Source organism: Pelophylax lessonae, assembly GCF_965119305.1.
Source record: "Pelophylax lessonae genome assembly, chromosome: 1".
Lineage (NCBI taxonomy): Eukaryota > Metazoa > Chordata > Amphibia > Anura > Ranidae > Pelophylax > Pelophylax lessonae.
Window position 1 is genome coordinate 824,975,564 of NC_138768.1, and position 12,401 is coordinate 824,987,964.

The window sequence follows — 12,401 nt, forward strand, 5'->3', positions numbered from 1 at the left end:
TGTGGAAGAAGGTGCTCTGGTCAGATGAAACCAAAATCAAACTTCTTGGCAACAATGCAAAACGTTATGTTTGGCATAAAAGCAACACAGCTCATCACCCTGAACACACCATCCCGACTGTCAAACATGGCGGTGGCAGCATCATGGTTTGGGCCTGCTTTTCTTCAGCAGGGACAGGAAAGATGGTTAAAAACTGATGGGAAGATGGATGGAGCCAAATACAGGACCATTCTGGAAGAAAACCTGATGGAGTCTGCAAAAGACCTGGGACTGGGACAGAGATTTGTCTTCCAACAAGACAAAGATCCAAAACATAAAGCAAAATCTACAATGGAATGGTTCACAAATAAACATATCCAGGTGTTAGAATGGCCAAGTCAAAGTCCAGACCTGAATCCAATCGAGAATCTGTGGAAAGAGCTGAAAACTGCTGTTCACAAATGCTCTCCATCCAACCTCACTGAGCTTGAGCTGTTTTGCAAGGAGGAATGACAAAAATTTCAGTCTCTCGATGTGCAAAACTGATAGAGACATACCCCAAGCGACTTACAGCTGTAATCACAGCAAAAGGTGGCACTACAAAGTATTAACTTTAGGTGGCTGAATATTTTTGCACGCCCAATTTTTCAGTTTTTTATTTGTTAAAAAAGTTTGAAATATCCAATAAATTTCGTTCCACTTCATGATTGTGTCCCACTTGTTGATTCTTCACAAAAAATTACAGTTTTGTATCTTTATGTTTGAAGCCTGAAATGTGGCAAAAGATTGAAAAGTTCAAGGGGGCCGAATACTTTCGCAAGGCACTGTAGGTGTGATAGGAGCGGAGCCCTATGCCTGCAAATAATTTCATTAGCACAGGCATAGGGTTCCGCTACTTTCACACCTATATGTGTGTGTGTGTATATATACATATATGTGTGTGTGTATATATACCACTACACAGAAGTTCAGATGTCATGCCTGCCTCCAAAGACGTCCACAAAAAGCCCAATAAACGCCTGCAACAAAAACGGCCAGGTGTGAAAATAACGGAGCCACTACCCTGCCCTACTGCAATTCTAATACAGACAATCTTTTTTTTTCTGGTTCTGGACATGCTACAGAGCTGAAACTTCACAGGTACACTTTTTAGACCCCCCAGACACTAAATCCAAAGAAATCTCATTTATTTATTATTTTTTTAAATAATTTTTCCAATATTTGTCTCTCTATCAAAAACGACAATTTTTAAGAACTTTTTTTTTGTGTGATTAACCACTTTAATACAGGGCACTTCCCTCCCTTCCCGCCCAGGCCAATTTTCCCCTTTTAGCGCTGTTGCATTTTGAATGACAATTGCGCGGTCATGCAACACTGTACTTACACCAAATTTATGTAATTTCCCCCCCATAAATAGAGCTTTCTTTTGGTGGTATTTGATCACCTCTGAGTTTTTTCCTTTTTGCTAAACAAATAAAAAAAGACCGAAAAGTTTGAAAAAAAAAAAAAGTTTTTTTGTTTATGTTATACAATTTTGTAAATAAATAAGTTTTTTCCTGCACTGATGAGCACTGATGAGACTGCACTGACAGGCACTGATGAGGAGGCACTGATGGGGTGGCACTGATGGGGTGGCACTGATGGGGTGGCACTGATAGGCGGCACTGATAGGCGGCACTGATATGCGGCACTGATAGGCACTGATATGTGGCACTGATAGGTAGCACTGATATGCAGCATTGGTGGGCACCTATAGGCGGCACTGCTGGGCACTGATAGGCAGCATTGATGGGCACTGATAGGTGGCACTGATGGGCACTGATAGGTGGCACTGACGGGCACTAATGGGCACTGATAGGCGGCACTGGTGGGCACTGATGGGCGGCACTGATCGGCACTGACGGGCGGCACTGATGGGCACTAATGGGCACTGATAGGCGGCACCGGTGGGCAATAATGGGCACTGGTGGGCGACACTTAAGGATGGCAATGATGGGCACTTGTGGGCAGCACTGATAGGGAGGGCACTGGTGGGCAGCACTGATGGGGTGGGCAATGGGGGGCTCCCTGAGCCCTGATTGCCATCCCTGGTGGCCATAGTGGGCATCCCTGGGGTCATAGTGGACATCCCTGGGGTCATAGTGGGCATCCCTGGTGGATCTAGTGGCATCCCCCCCCCCGAGGGTCTGCACTGGTAATCAATGATCCCCCCCCTGTCAGGCACGAACTAAGGAAAGCCGATCAGCGGCTGTTCCTATTTACTATGTGACCAGCCTTGATTGGACACGGCTGATCACATGGTAAAGAGCCTCCGTCAGAGGCTCTTTACCGAGATCGGAGATGCAGGGTGTCAGACTGACACCTCGCATCACCGATCGCCGCTCTGCGCGCCCCCGGGGGGCGCGCAGAGCAGAGTTATCCTGCCGCCGTCATATGACGTCCGGTCAGGATAACTCAACCACATTCCCGCCGTCATTTGCCTATAGGGCGGGCGGGAAGTGGTTAATAGTCCCTGGGGCATGACCCAGAACCCTAGGCACTTTTTAGGGGCATTTATTGGGTTTTAGGGCTTCAAAATTGTTTTTTTTGATTACCGAAGTTCGGGTCCCATTGATTTCAATGGGGTTCTGGAATCCGGACCCGAACTTTCTGGAAGTTCGGGTGTTCTGGTCGAACCAAACTTTTCAAAAGTTCGATCATCCCTACGCCTGACCACTAAACTCTGTGTATGACTTACTATATACTTGAAGCAGAGTAGGCTTCAGTTTTATTTATCCACAACCACAATTCACCACAGTGTCCTACACCACATAATTTCTCTACTCATAGTGCCCAAGACATTTTATCCTAATACCCTGAAAGTCTACCCCCTTTTTTTTTTAAAGTGTGACCAATTGATTGAGGGCATTTTAAAAATGGGGGCATGATGTAGTGTAGCTACAGGTCATGGTTTTGGTGTAGAATGGCAAATACCCTACATCAGTTCTTTAGCACAGCACAGTTATCTGGTTCCAAACCATAGCGTGCAGAATGGCTTTGGGATAGACAGCTCGACAGTACATCTCCCAGCCTCTCCTTTTCCTATGCACAGAAAAGGGGTTTCCACAAATATGGGTATTCATACCAATATCAGTTCCTAACTACTCGGTTAAAGTAACACTGTAACCGGGAAAACTGAGTAAGTCTCTTGCCTTGTGCAATCCCTGAGGGCAAATAATATCCGGTGCACTGTGGAATACATGAGAACTGGTGCAACATGAAACCTCGTCCACCTTACAACAATGAGAAGCTGCTCTTGCAAGTGGGAGTTGGAACCTATACATTGGTAAGGCTGTAAATTGATGAGGTTGTACATTGGTACGCATACCTTTTGGCTTAAACATTTTCTGAGCACATGGCTAAACGTTTTGCACTTTCCAAAATCCGGCTTCCATTATAGGTAACCTCCTTTTCGCACTAATGATTACATCACAGTATGTGTGGCCTCCTCTGCTTTCCCATAGGTCCCTGGGGAACACTTTCTTATATAACCTCACACCAGGAAGTGACCTCGTCTCTGGCTAACACACTGATGCAAGCATTTAACCCCAGAGGCATAGGTACTGAGAAATAATTGACACATAGGGGTTGATTTACTTAAGATAAATAGACTGTGCACTTTGCAATGTGCAGTTGCACTCCGCAAGAGCAGTTGCTCCACAGTTTAGTAAATGAACAGAAGCTCTGCTGACTTCCATCATCCAATCATATGCAAGCAAAAATTCAGTTTTTTTTTATTTTTCTTGCATGTGATTGGGTATTCTTTGCAAGTGAAGCTTTACCTCATTTACTAAGCTCTGTAGAAACTGCCCTTGCAGAGTGCACAGTCTATTTTCCTTTAGTAAATCCCATAGATACAGTGCCGGAATTGACACATGACAACATATGGTTTACATATTATAGTACAGTTTAAGCCCTTCCTGACCACAGTCTCTAAATAATGCTCCTAACTTAAGAAAGGTGTTGCATGCTATGAAAACCTTTAAGCAAATGGTCCTGTTCAGTATCCACTGCATGCAGAGTTGTATAAAGTACTCGAAACCCATACTTGAGTAAAAGTACAAGTGCTCGATCAAAAAGTGAATTGAGTAGAAGTGGAAGTGCTCATTTCTAGGGGGGCGGAGCAATGGCTGAGTGAGGACGCTCGCTAGGTGAACAGGTGCGCTCCGATCGGTCTCCTCCCCAGCAGCGCAGCAGCCCAAACTAGCCCAGCCTAGTCCAGCCTAGTCCGGACTCTGTAGCACGAGGAGATACGGTACTGTCGGTACTGTCAGCGACAGGGGGGTCAGACAGCCCAGCACAGCCGTCCAGCGGTCCAGAGCATATATCACACTTACCGCAAGAGAGGAGAGGAGAAGGGACAGCGGCTTCGCACATACTCTGCATACCCTGCATTCCCCGCATACCGTGCATACCGTGCATACCACACTTGTCCACAGTACGAGGAGATAAGAGGAGGCAAGAGAAGACAGCAGCATTGCACGTACACACCCTGCATACTGTGCATACCGCATACCGCATACCATACATCGCCACAGTACGGAGAGACAAGAGAGATAGCGGCACTGCGGGTGGCGTGGAGCCCTGCACAGTGTACGGGGGATCCAGTGCACATACCACACATACCGCACATACCGTGCATAACGCTTACCCGGTGCGTCTGTGTGATCCCCAGAGGTCAGATGGTAGAGGGCGGAGGTCAGAGATAGGGGATCCGGAGCCAGGGTCTCCTAGTGCATCCTAACGTGGGCATATAGCCATACAGCACATACAGCCTTAACACAGCCTGAACATAGTCTTTACACAGTGCTCCCTAGGCATATAGCTCTAGCACAAGAGTACAGCACAAGAGTACAAGAGCATAGCACAAGACCGGGACTTTGGGACTCTAGTGCGCATATTGCGCATAACGTGCATACCGTGTATACCGTGCATACAGCATACCGCATATACCGCATATACCTCAAAGTAGGATATATCGCAACATCAGGATACGGATACAGAGAGCCCAGTGAGACTGTGCGAACGGAACCTATACACCCTAATCCGCCTCAGTGCGGACACGTTCAAGCCTAAGTGGAAAGACTATGAGAGGTGGCAAGCTGAAGAGAGGAAGAGGGGCTGCCAGGATCACACGTTCAGTTGCAGCAGTGGCTGCTGCTAAGGAGATCAGCCGATTCTTCCAACAAGCCAACTCACTACCTATGATGGCTAGGTCTACAGCTGCGGCATCGGCGGAGATGCAGTACCCCCTTGACATTTCTCTGGTAAGCACACCTGATAAATCCAATATCTCAGATACCATAAATACTTGTGATTTATCTGCCTTGTCTGTGGGGGGGGTGCCAGGGGGGTTGGACATCGTAGAGCCCAGAGTGGATCAAGAGGGGACAGGCAAGCTCCCTAAACCCGTTTCCCAGACACAGACTTTCTCATCAGCAGACCCAGAGATCCGAGCACTGCTGTTAGCGCTCCCTACTAGGGCAGATATAGAGGTGATGATGGGGCGGATGGAAGAAAACCATCGGAGAGAATTGCAGGAGCTCACCAAAGAGGTTCGCTCAGTATCCAATAGAGTGTCAGCTGGGGAATCCGCCACAGCAAATATGGAGATACGAGTGAAGGCATTAGAATCAGCACAGAAAGTGCAGGCAAGCTCAGCTATAGACCTACAATTACACCTTGAGAGTATTGAGGATCGGAGTAGGCGTAATAACCTACTGATCCGCGGGCTACCAGAAACTGCAGAAGCAGAAGATTTAACGGCAATTGCAACTGCTATCTTTCTTCAAATTACAGGCCCCGACATCCCTGAGGTAGTGCGGATTGATCGAATTCACCGAGGGTTAGGCCCACGCTCATCGGACCCTAATAGGCCACGAGATATAATATGTAGGATTCATCATTACCCACATAGAGAAAGCATAGTTCGGAAAGCATGGGAATTAGGAGATATTAACTTTAAGGGAGCTAAATTGAGGATACTCCCGGACCTATCGTGGGCCACATGGCAGAGGAGAGGAATGCTCAAGCCGCTATTGGAAAGAGCTAGAGCACAGGATGCTTCATATCGCTGGGGATATCCGTTTTCTATAACTTTTCAGAGAGAGCGCCGTTTTTGCACTATGAGATCTCGAGAGGACCTACTACCAGCGGTCTTTTCCTTTTTAGAAGTCCCTGCTTTTGAAGTGCCCGATTGGATGATTTTTCTCCCTCGCCCTTCAAGAGGTATCGTTATGACAAAGAAAGGCAAAGCTCAAAGGGACCCTAAAGAAGGTAATAATGAACTAGGATGAAGAAGAGGTGAGGAAGAAGACCATAGCGGATGGGGCGGAGTTACTTTTCCTGACTCTGCCTTTACTCTTGTCGGATTAAGTTGGCTGGATTAGATTTTTCCTTTTTTTTTTTTTTTTTTTTGTTGCCCCTGAATTTCACTAATTTCTTTTCTTTTTGGTTTTTGGATGAGGGCCCTACCTCCCTCTTTTCTTTTTTGCCTCTCTACTGGGAGATGATCAAGTATTTTTCTCTAAATTGTTTCCTTTGGTTTTTCTTTTTTTTTGTGTTCTTCTCTTTTTTTTGCCTGCTTCCTACCAGGGTCCACTCTATAAGACTCTCAGATGGTCTCCTCACGGACTCTGTGGTGCTAATATTTAGTTTTTTTTGCTGCAGCCAGGAGTACATCTAGGAGTTTAGTACACAGAATTTCCTATCAGTGACCATCATATAAGACCCTTAGAAGGACTCCCCATGAACCCGGTGGTTCCAATATCTGGGTTATTATGCAGACAGGAAAACATCTAGGAGTTTAGTATACAGAATTTCCTATCAGTGATCACATTATAAGATTCTTAGAAGGACTCCTTATGAACTCTATGGTTCCAATATTTTGGTCTTTATGTAGACAGGAGTACATCTGGGAGTTTAGTATATAGAGTTTCCTATCAGTGACCTACCTATAAAACTCTTAGAGGGACTCCTCATGGACTCTGTGGTTCCATTGCATGTTTTTTGTACAGATAGGAGCACTGACAGGAGTATAGTATACAGAATTAAAGAATGTAGAAAGGATAAAGGGTATAAGGGTATAATAAATATGAATAGGACTGTAGGAAAATAATGAAGTTACTGAACTGAAGGGTACTCATAAGTTAAGAGCAACGAGGGAATACAATGAGGTTCATGGAGATGAGGGGATAGGATCAACGTTTCAGAGGCAGAAATGTCAGCGCTACTATGGGGTAGATGTCATTTGGTGTCAGGTGACATAAGAGTCAGGTGTTGGTGAGGGAAGGGGGAGACGAAGGTTTTCCCTCCCCCCCTCATCCAACATATAGGGGTTATAAAGGGATTAATGCTAGCTACTGTTACACTGACAGATATAGCATAGAGTATGATTCCGTCTCATAAGTTTATTAGCATTGGTTTTAGACTAAGTTGATGAAGACGGATATATATATATATATATATATATATATGTAAATGCTTACACCAGTTTACCTCACACCTGTATTGTGGGTTATTTCTGGTATAGATAAGTGTAGCTAACGGGGAAAGAAAATAAATAATCCCCCCCGGTTTTGTTTTTTGACCTCTTGGAAAAATTATTATTATTTATTTATTTTTTTTTCCCCTTCCGAGTTGACCAACAGGAAGGAGAAAGGAAATATTTGGAGATTACAGGGGAAATACACCTCCTTTCCCTACTGTACTACCTATCTTTGCTTAGTATAGGCAAAGGGGAAAGGGGGGAGAGGGGAGGGAGGAGGGGTGTACTTCTAACAGGGGAATATATATTGTTGCTGGGGAGGAGTAGGAGGGGGAGCGCCCTCTAACGGCTATTTTCTCCCAAACCCCCAAATAGGACAGTGCGCAAAGGGGGGGACACTTGATTGTAGCGCACAGTGCACGTTAGTGCTAACACTGTAGGGGAGTCGTTTTGGGTTGAGGGTGGGGTTTTTTTTTTTTTTTTTTCTTTTCTTTACACTTGTGTGTCTACCATGGAGGAGATTAGGGTACTATCACTGAACACTAAAGGACTCAACCAACCAGAAAAAAGACGAATGCTCGGGGAGGATCTGAGACGTATGAAAGTGGATATAGCTCTGATTCAAGAGACTCATTTTAGATCTAATAAATTCCCAATTCTACAATCCAGACATTTTCCTCATGTGTACCACTCTACTAATGAGGAATCTAAGTCTAGGGGAGCATCTATTCTTATCACAAACAGATTACCCTGGATATACCGAGACTCTATTGTGGACCCTAGAGGTCGCTTTATCTTTGTAAAGGGCCTGGTAGGGGAAGGCTTGATCACAGTGGTATCCCTATATGCACCAAATTATCAGCAAGATTTATATTTATCTCAGATGTTGGATAAACTGGCAGATTTTGTAGAGGGACCAGGGCTGCTGTTAGGAATGATGGGGCCCCGTACAGCCTACCTGATGGGGCCCCCTTCAACCCCATCCCTGGCCCCGCCTCAAAACAAAATGCAGGTTTGTCACCGTTTACGTATATATGTGCGGGACCAACATGCATGTTTGCAATTACTCATGAACAAGGGGGAATGGGGGCTTTAAAAAGGTTTTACATTTTATTTTATTTATGTTACTTTGTGCAAAGTTGCTGGGGCTATTATGATGCAGGGATGACCAAGATATCACCCTTCCAATGCAGGGACGTGCCAGTGTTCTGTCAGAATAGCGCTACCTATCAGATTCTGCTACCGGAAGTAATATACAGACGAGAACAACTTACTGCGCATGTGGCATGCATTCCAACATGGCCGCTATGCATACCAATAGCTTTCCTAATGACACGAAGCAGCGGCGGACATCTTCTTACACCCACGCAAGTCTTCAATTTTACATTTATTTTATCAGTAAACTGACCTTATAGAATAAATCACAGTATTACATTTGTATTATTATTGTATTCTAGTAAATATAGCGAGAAACCTGCGGCCAATGTGGTGACGGCCACCTTGGTACACCCCGCACTGCTCAGCGACAAACTGATTCTATAGTGTAATAGACTGTTCCACTCGGCTGCGGTGAAATAGTCTATTTCAGTATATAAGGTGAGTTTACTGCTAAAATAAATGTAAAACTCCAGACTTGCGTGGGTGTAAGAAGATGTCCGCTGCTGCTTGGTGTTCTGTCACATTAGGAAACCTATTGGAACGCATAGTCGCCATGTTGGAACACATGGTGCATGCGCAGTAAGTTGTTCTTTCCGAATGCCACTTCTGCTAGCAGAATCTGATAGGTAGCGCTATTCTGACAGAACACTGATACATCAATGGGCGGGAAGAGGTTAAAGGGGAGTGGTTTGACTGTGCATGTTTACTGTCCCCCAAACACAAGTTTAAAGTACCATCTCACTGTGTCCTATAATCAGCAGCATGAAAATCACACAGGCTGCAGGTGCCCTGTCACAGTGTCATATGGATGCTGGGGATGCTGACTTTGTTATGCAGTAACACTCACTACAGCCATAGCTTAAAGTCAGCATCCCCAGCATTCATGTGACACTGTGACAGGGCACCTGTAGCCTGTGTGATTTTCATGCTGAGATCATAGGACACAGTGAGGTCTCTGTCCTCTGTTCTTCACTCACTGTGTCCAATCCAGCCACGCTGTCCTCCTGCTGTTCCCTGTCAGCTGCTGAGCAATCTGCCTCCGTACATGATCACACTCTGCACTTGAGTAAGGGGAGGCGGGGCTGAGCAGAGAATTATTGTATCCCTCCGCCAGGCAAGGCAGTGGACAGCAGCAGCCAGGACTATATTGCAGCAAATCACCATGGAACTAAATCCTATGTATACATGCGACCCGAAAATGGAAAAAAAGTCCCGCCACTGCACTCACTTCCTGGGCCCTTCTGCTGTCATTATAGGGCCCAAGAAAATGTAATTACACCCCCAAGAAATTACAAATTAGGAAAAGGTTTAGAAAAAACTATTTTTTTTGAACATGCAGAAATTTACTGTGATGCTGCCCGGGCCCCTTGTAGAGCTGATGGAGCCCGGGCCCGGTACAACAGGGCTGGTTGTACTGCCCTATCAGCGGCCCTGAGAGGGACAGTTGATAATGGGTGGAGATCTAAACATCTCGTTAGTACCCTCGATAGATGTCTCTTCGGGATCATCCACGACGGCTCCTAGAGTGCATAAGGAAGTGTCCCGCGCCCTTAACCGGGCGCAATTGATGGATGTGTGGCGGCTCTTTCACCCGTCAGAACGGGATTACACTTTTTTTTCTCCACCACACCAGGTCTATACTAGACTGGATTATTTTCTGATTCCACATGCACAACTACACTCAGTAATCGATACCTCTATAGGCAATATCACATGGTCAGACCATGCCCCCGTGCTCCTTAGATATTCGCTAGGGAGGATGACATCAAACCCAGTGGCGGCTGGTGCTCAAAATTTTTGGGGGGGCGCAAAAAGAAAAATGTAATCGGTATTGCTTCGCGTCAAAAAACGCAGTAAAAAATTGCGTGACTTTGAAGTCATGGTACAGGCATGGCACAGGTGATGGTATAGGCATGGCATACGTGATGGTACAGGCATGGCACAGGTGATGGTACAGGCATGGCACAGATATGGTATAGGCATGGCACAAATATGGTATAGGCATGTCACAGGTCATGGTACAGGAGATGGTATATGCCCCCTTTCAATGCAGTGACCAGCGTACATGCCCCCTTTCAATGCAGAGACCAGTGTACATGCCCCCTTCAATACAGAGTTCAGCGTGCGTGCCCCCTTCAATGCAATGAACATTGTGCTGTGCCCCCTTCAATGCAATAAACACTGTGCTGTGCCCCCTTCAATGCAATAAACACTGTGCTGTGCCCCCACAATGCAGAGTTCAGCGTGCATGCCCCCTTCAATGCAACTGTGCTGTGCCCCCTTCAATGCAATGAACACTGTGCTGTGCCCCCTTCAATGCAATAAACACTGTGCTGTGCCCCCTTCAATGCAATAAACACTGTGCTGTGCCCCCTTCAATGCAATAAACACTGTGCTGTGCCCCCACAATGCAGAGTTCAGCGTGCATGCCCCCTTCAATGCAACTGTGCTGTGCCCCCTTCAATGCAATGAACACTGTGCTGTGCCCCCTTCAATGCAATGAACAATGTGCTGTGCCCCCTTCAATGCAATAAACACTGTGCTGTGCCCCCTTCAATGCAATAAACACTGTGCTGTGCCCCTTTCAATGCAATGAACACTGTGCTGTGCCCCAACAATGCAGAGTTCAGCGTGCATGCCCCCTTCAATGCAACACTGTGCTGTGCCCCCTTCAATGCAACACTGTGCTGTGCCCCCTTCAATGCAATAAACACTGTGCTGTGCCCCCTTCAATGCAATAAACACTGCGCTGTGCCCCCTTCAATGCAATAAACACTGTGCTGTGCCCCCTTCAATGCAATAAACACTGTGCTGTGCCCCCTTCAATGCAATAAACACTGTGCTATGCCCCCTTCAATGCAATAAACACTGTGCTGTGCCCCCTTCAATGCAATAAACACTGTGCTATGCCCCCTTCAATGCAATAAACACTGTGCTGTGCCCCCTTCAATGCAATAAACACTGTGCTGTGCCCCCACAATGCAATGAACACTGTGCTGTGCCCCCTTCAATGCAATAAACACTGTGCTGTGCCCCCTTCAATGCAATGAACTCTGTGCTGTGCCCCAACAATGCAGAGTTCAGCGTGCATGCCCCTTTCAATGCAACTGTGCTGTGCCCCCTTCAATGCAATGAACACTGTGCTGTGCCTCCACAATGCAGAGTTCAGCGTGCGTGCCCCCTTCAATGCAACTGTTCCGTGCCCCCATCAATGCAGAGTTCAGCGTGCGAGCCCCTTTCAATGCAGAGCGCCACAGCATTGTCCCCCAATGATTGCAGAGTGCCACAGCATTGTCCCCCAATGATTGCAGAGCGCCACAGCATTGTCCCCCAATGATTGCAGAGCGCCACAGCATTGTACTCCAATGATTGCAGAGTGCCACAGCATTGTCCCCCAATGATTGCAGAGCGCCACAGCATTGTCCCCCATTGATTGCAGAGCGCCACAGCATTATACTCCAATGATTGCAGAGCGCCACAGCATTGTCCCCCAATGATTGCAGAGCGCCACAGCATTGTACCCCAATGATTGCAGAGCGCCACAGCATTGTACTCCAATGATTGCAGAGTGCCACAGCATTGTCCCCCAATGATTGCAGAGCGCCACAGCATTGTACTCCAATGATTACAGAGCGCCACAGCATTGTCCCCCAATGATTGCAGAGCGCCACAGCATTGTCCCCCAATGATTGCAGAGCGCCACAGCATTGTACCCCAATGATTGCAGAGCGCCACAGCA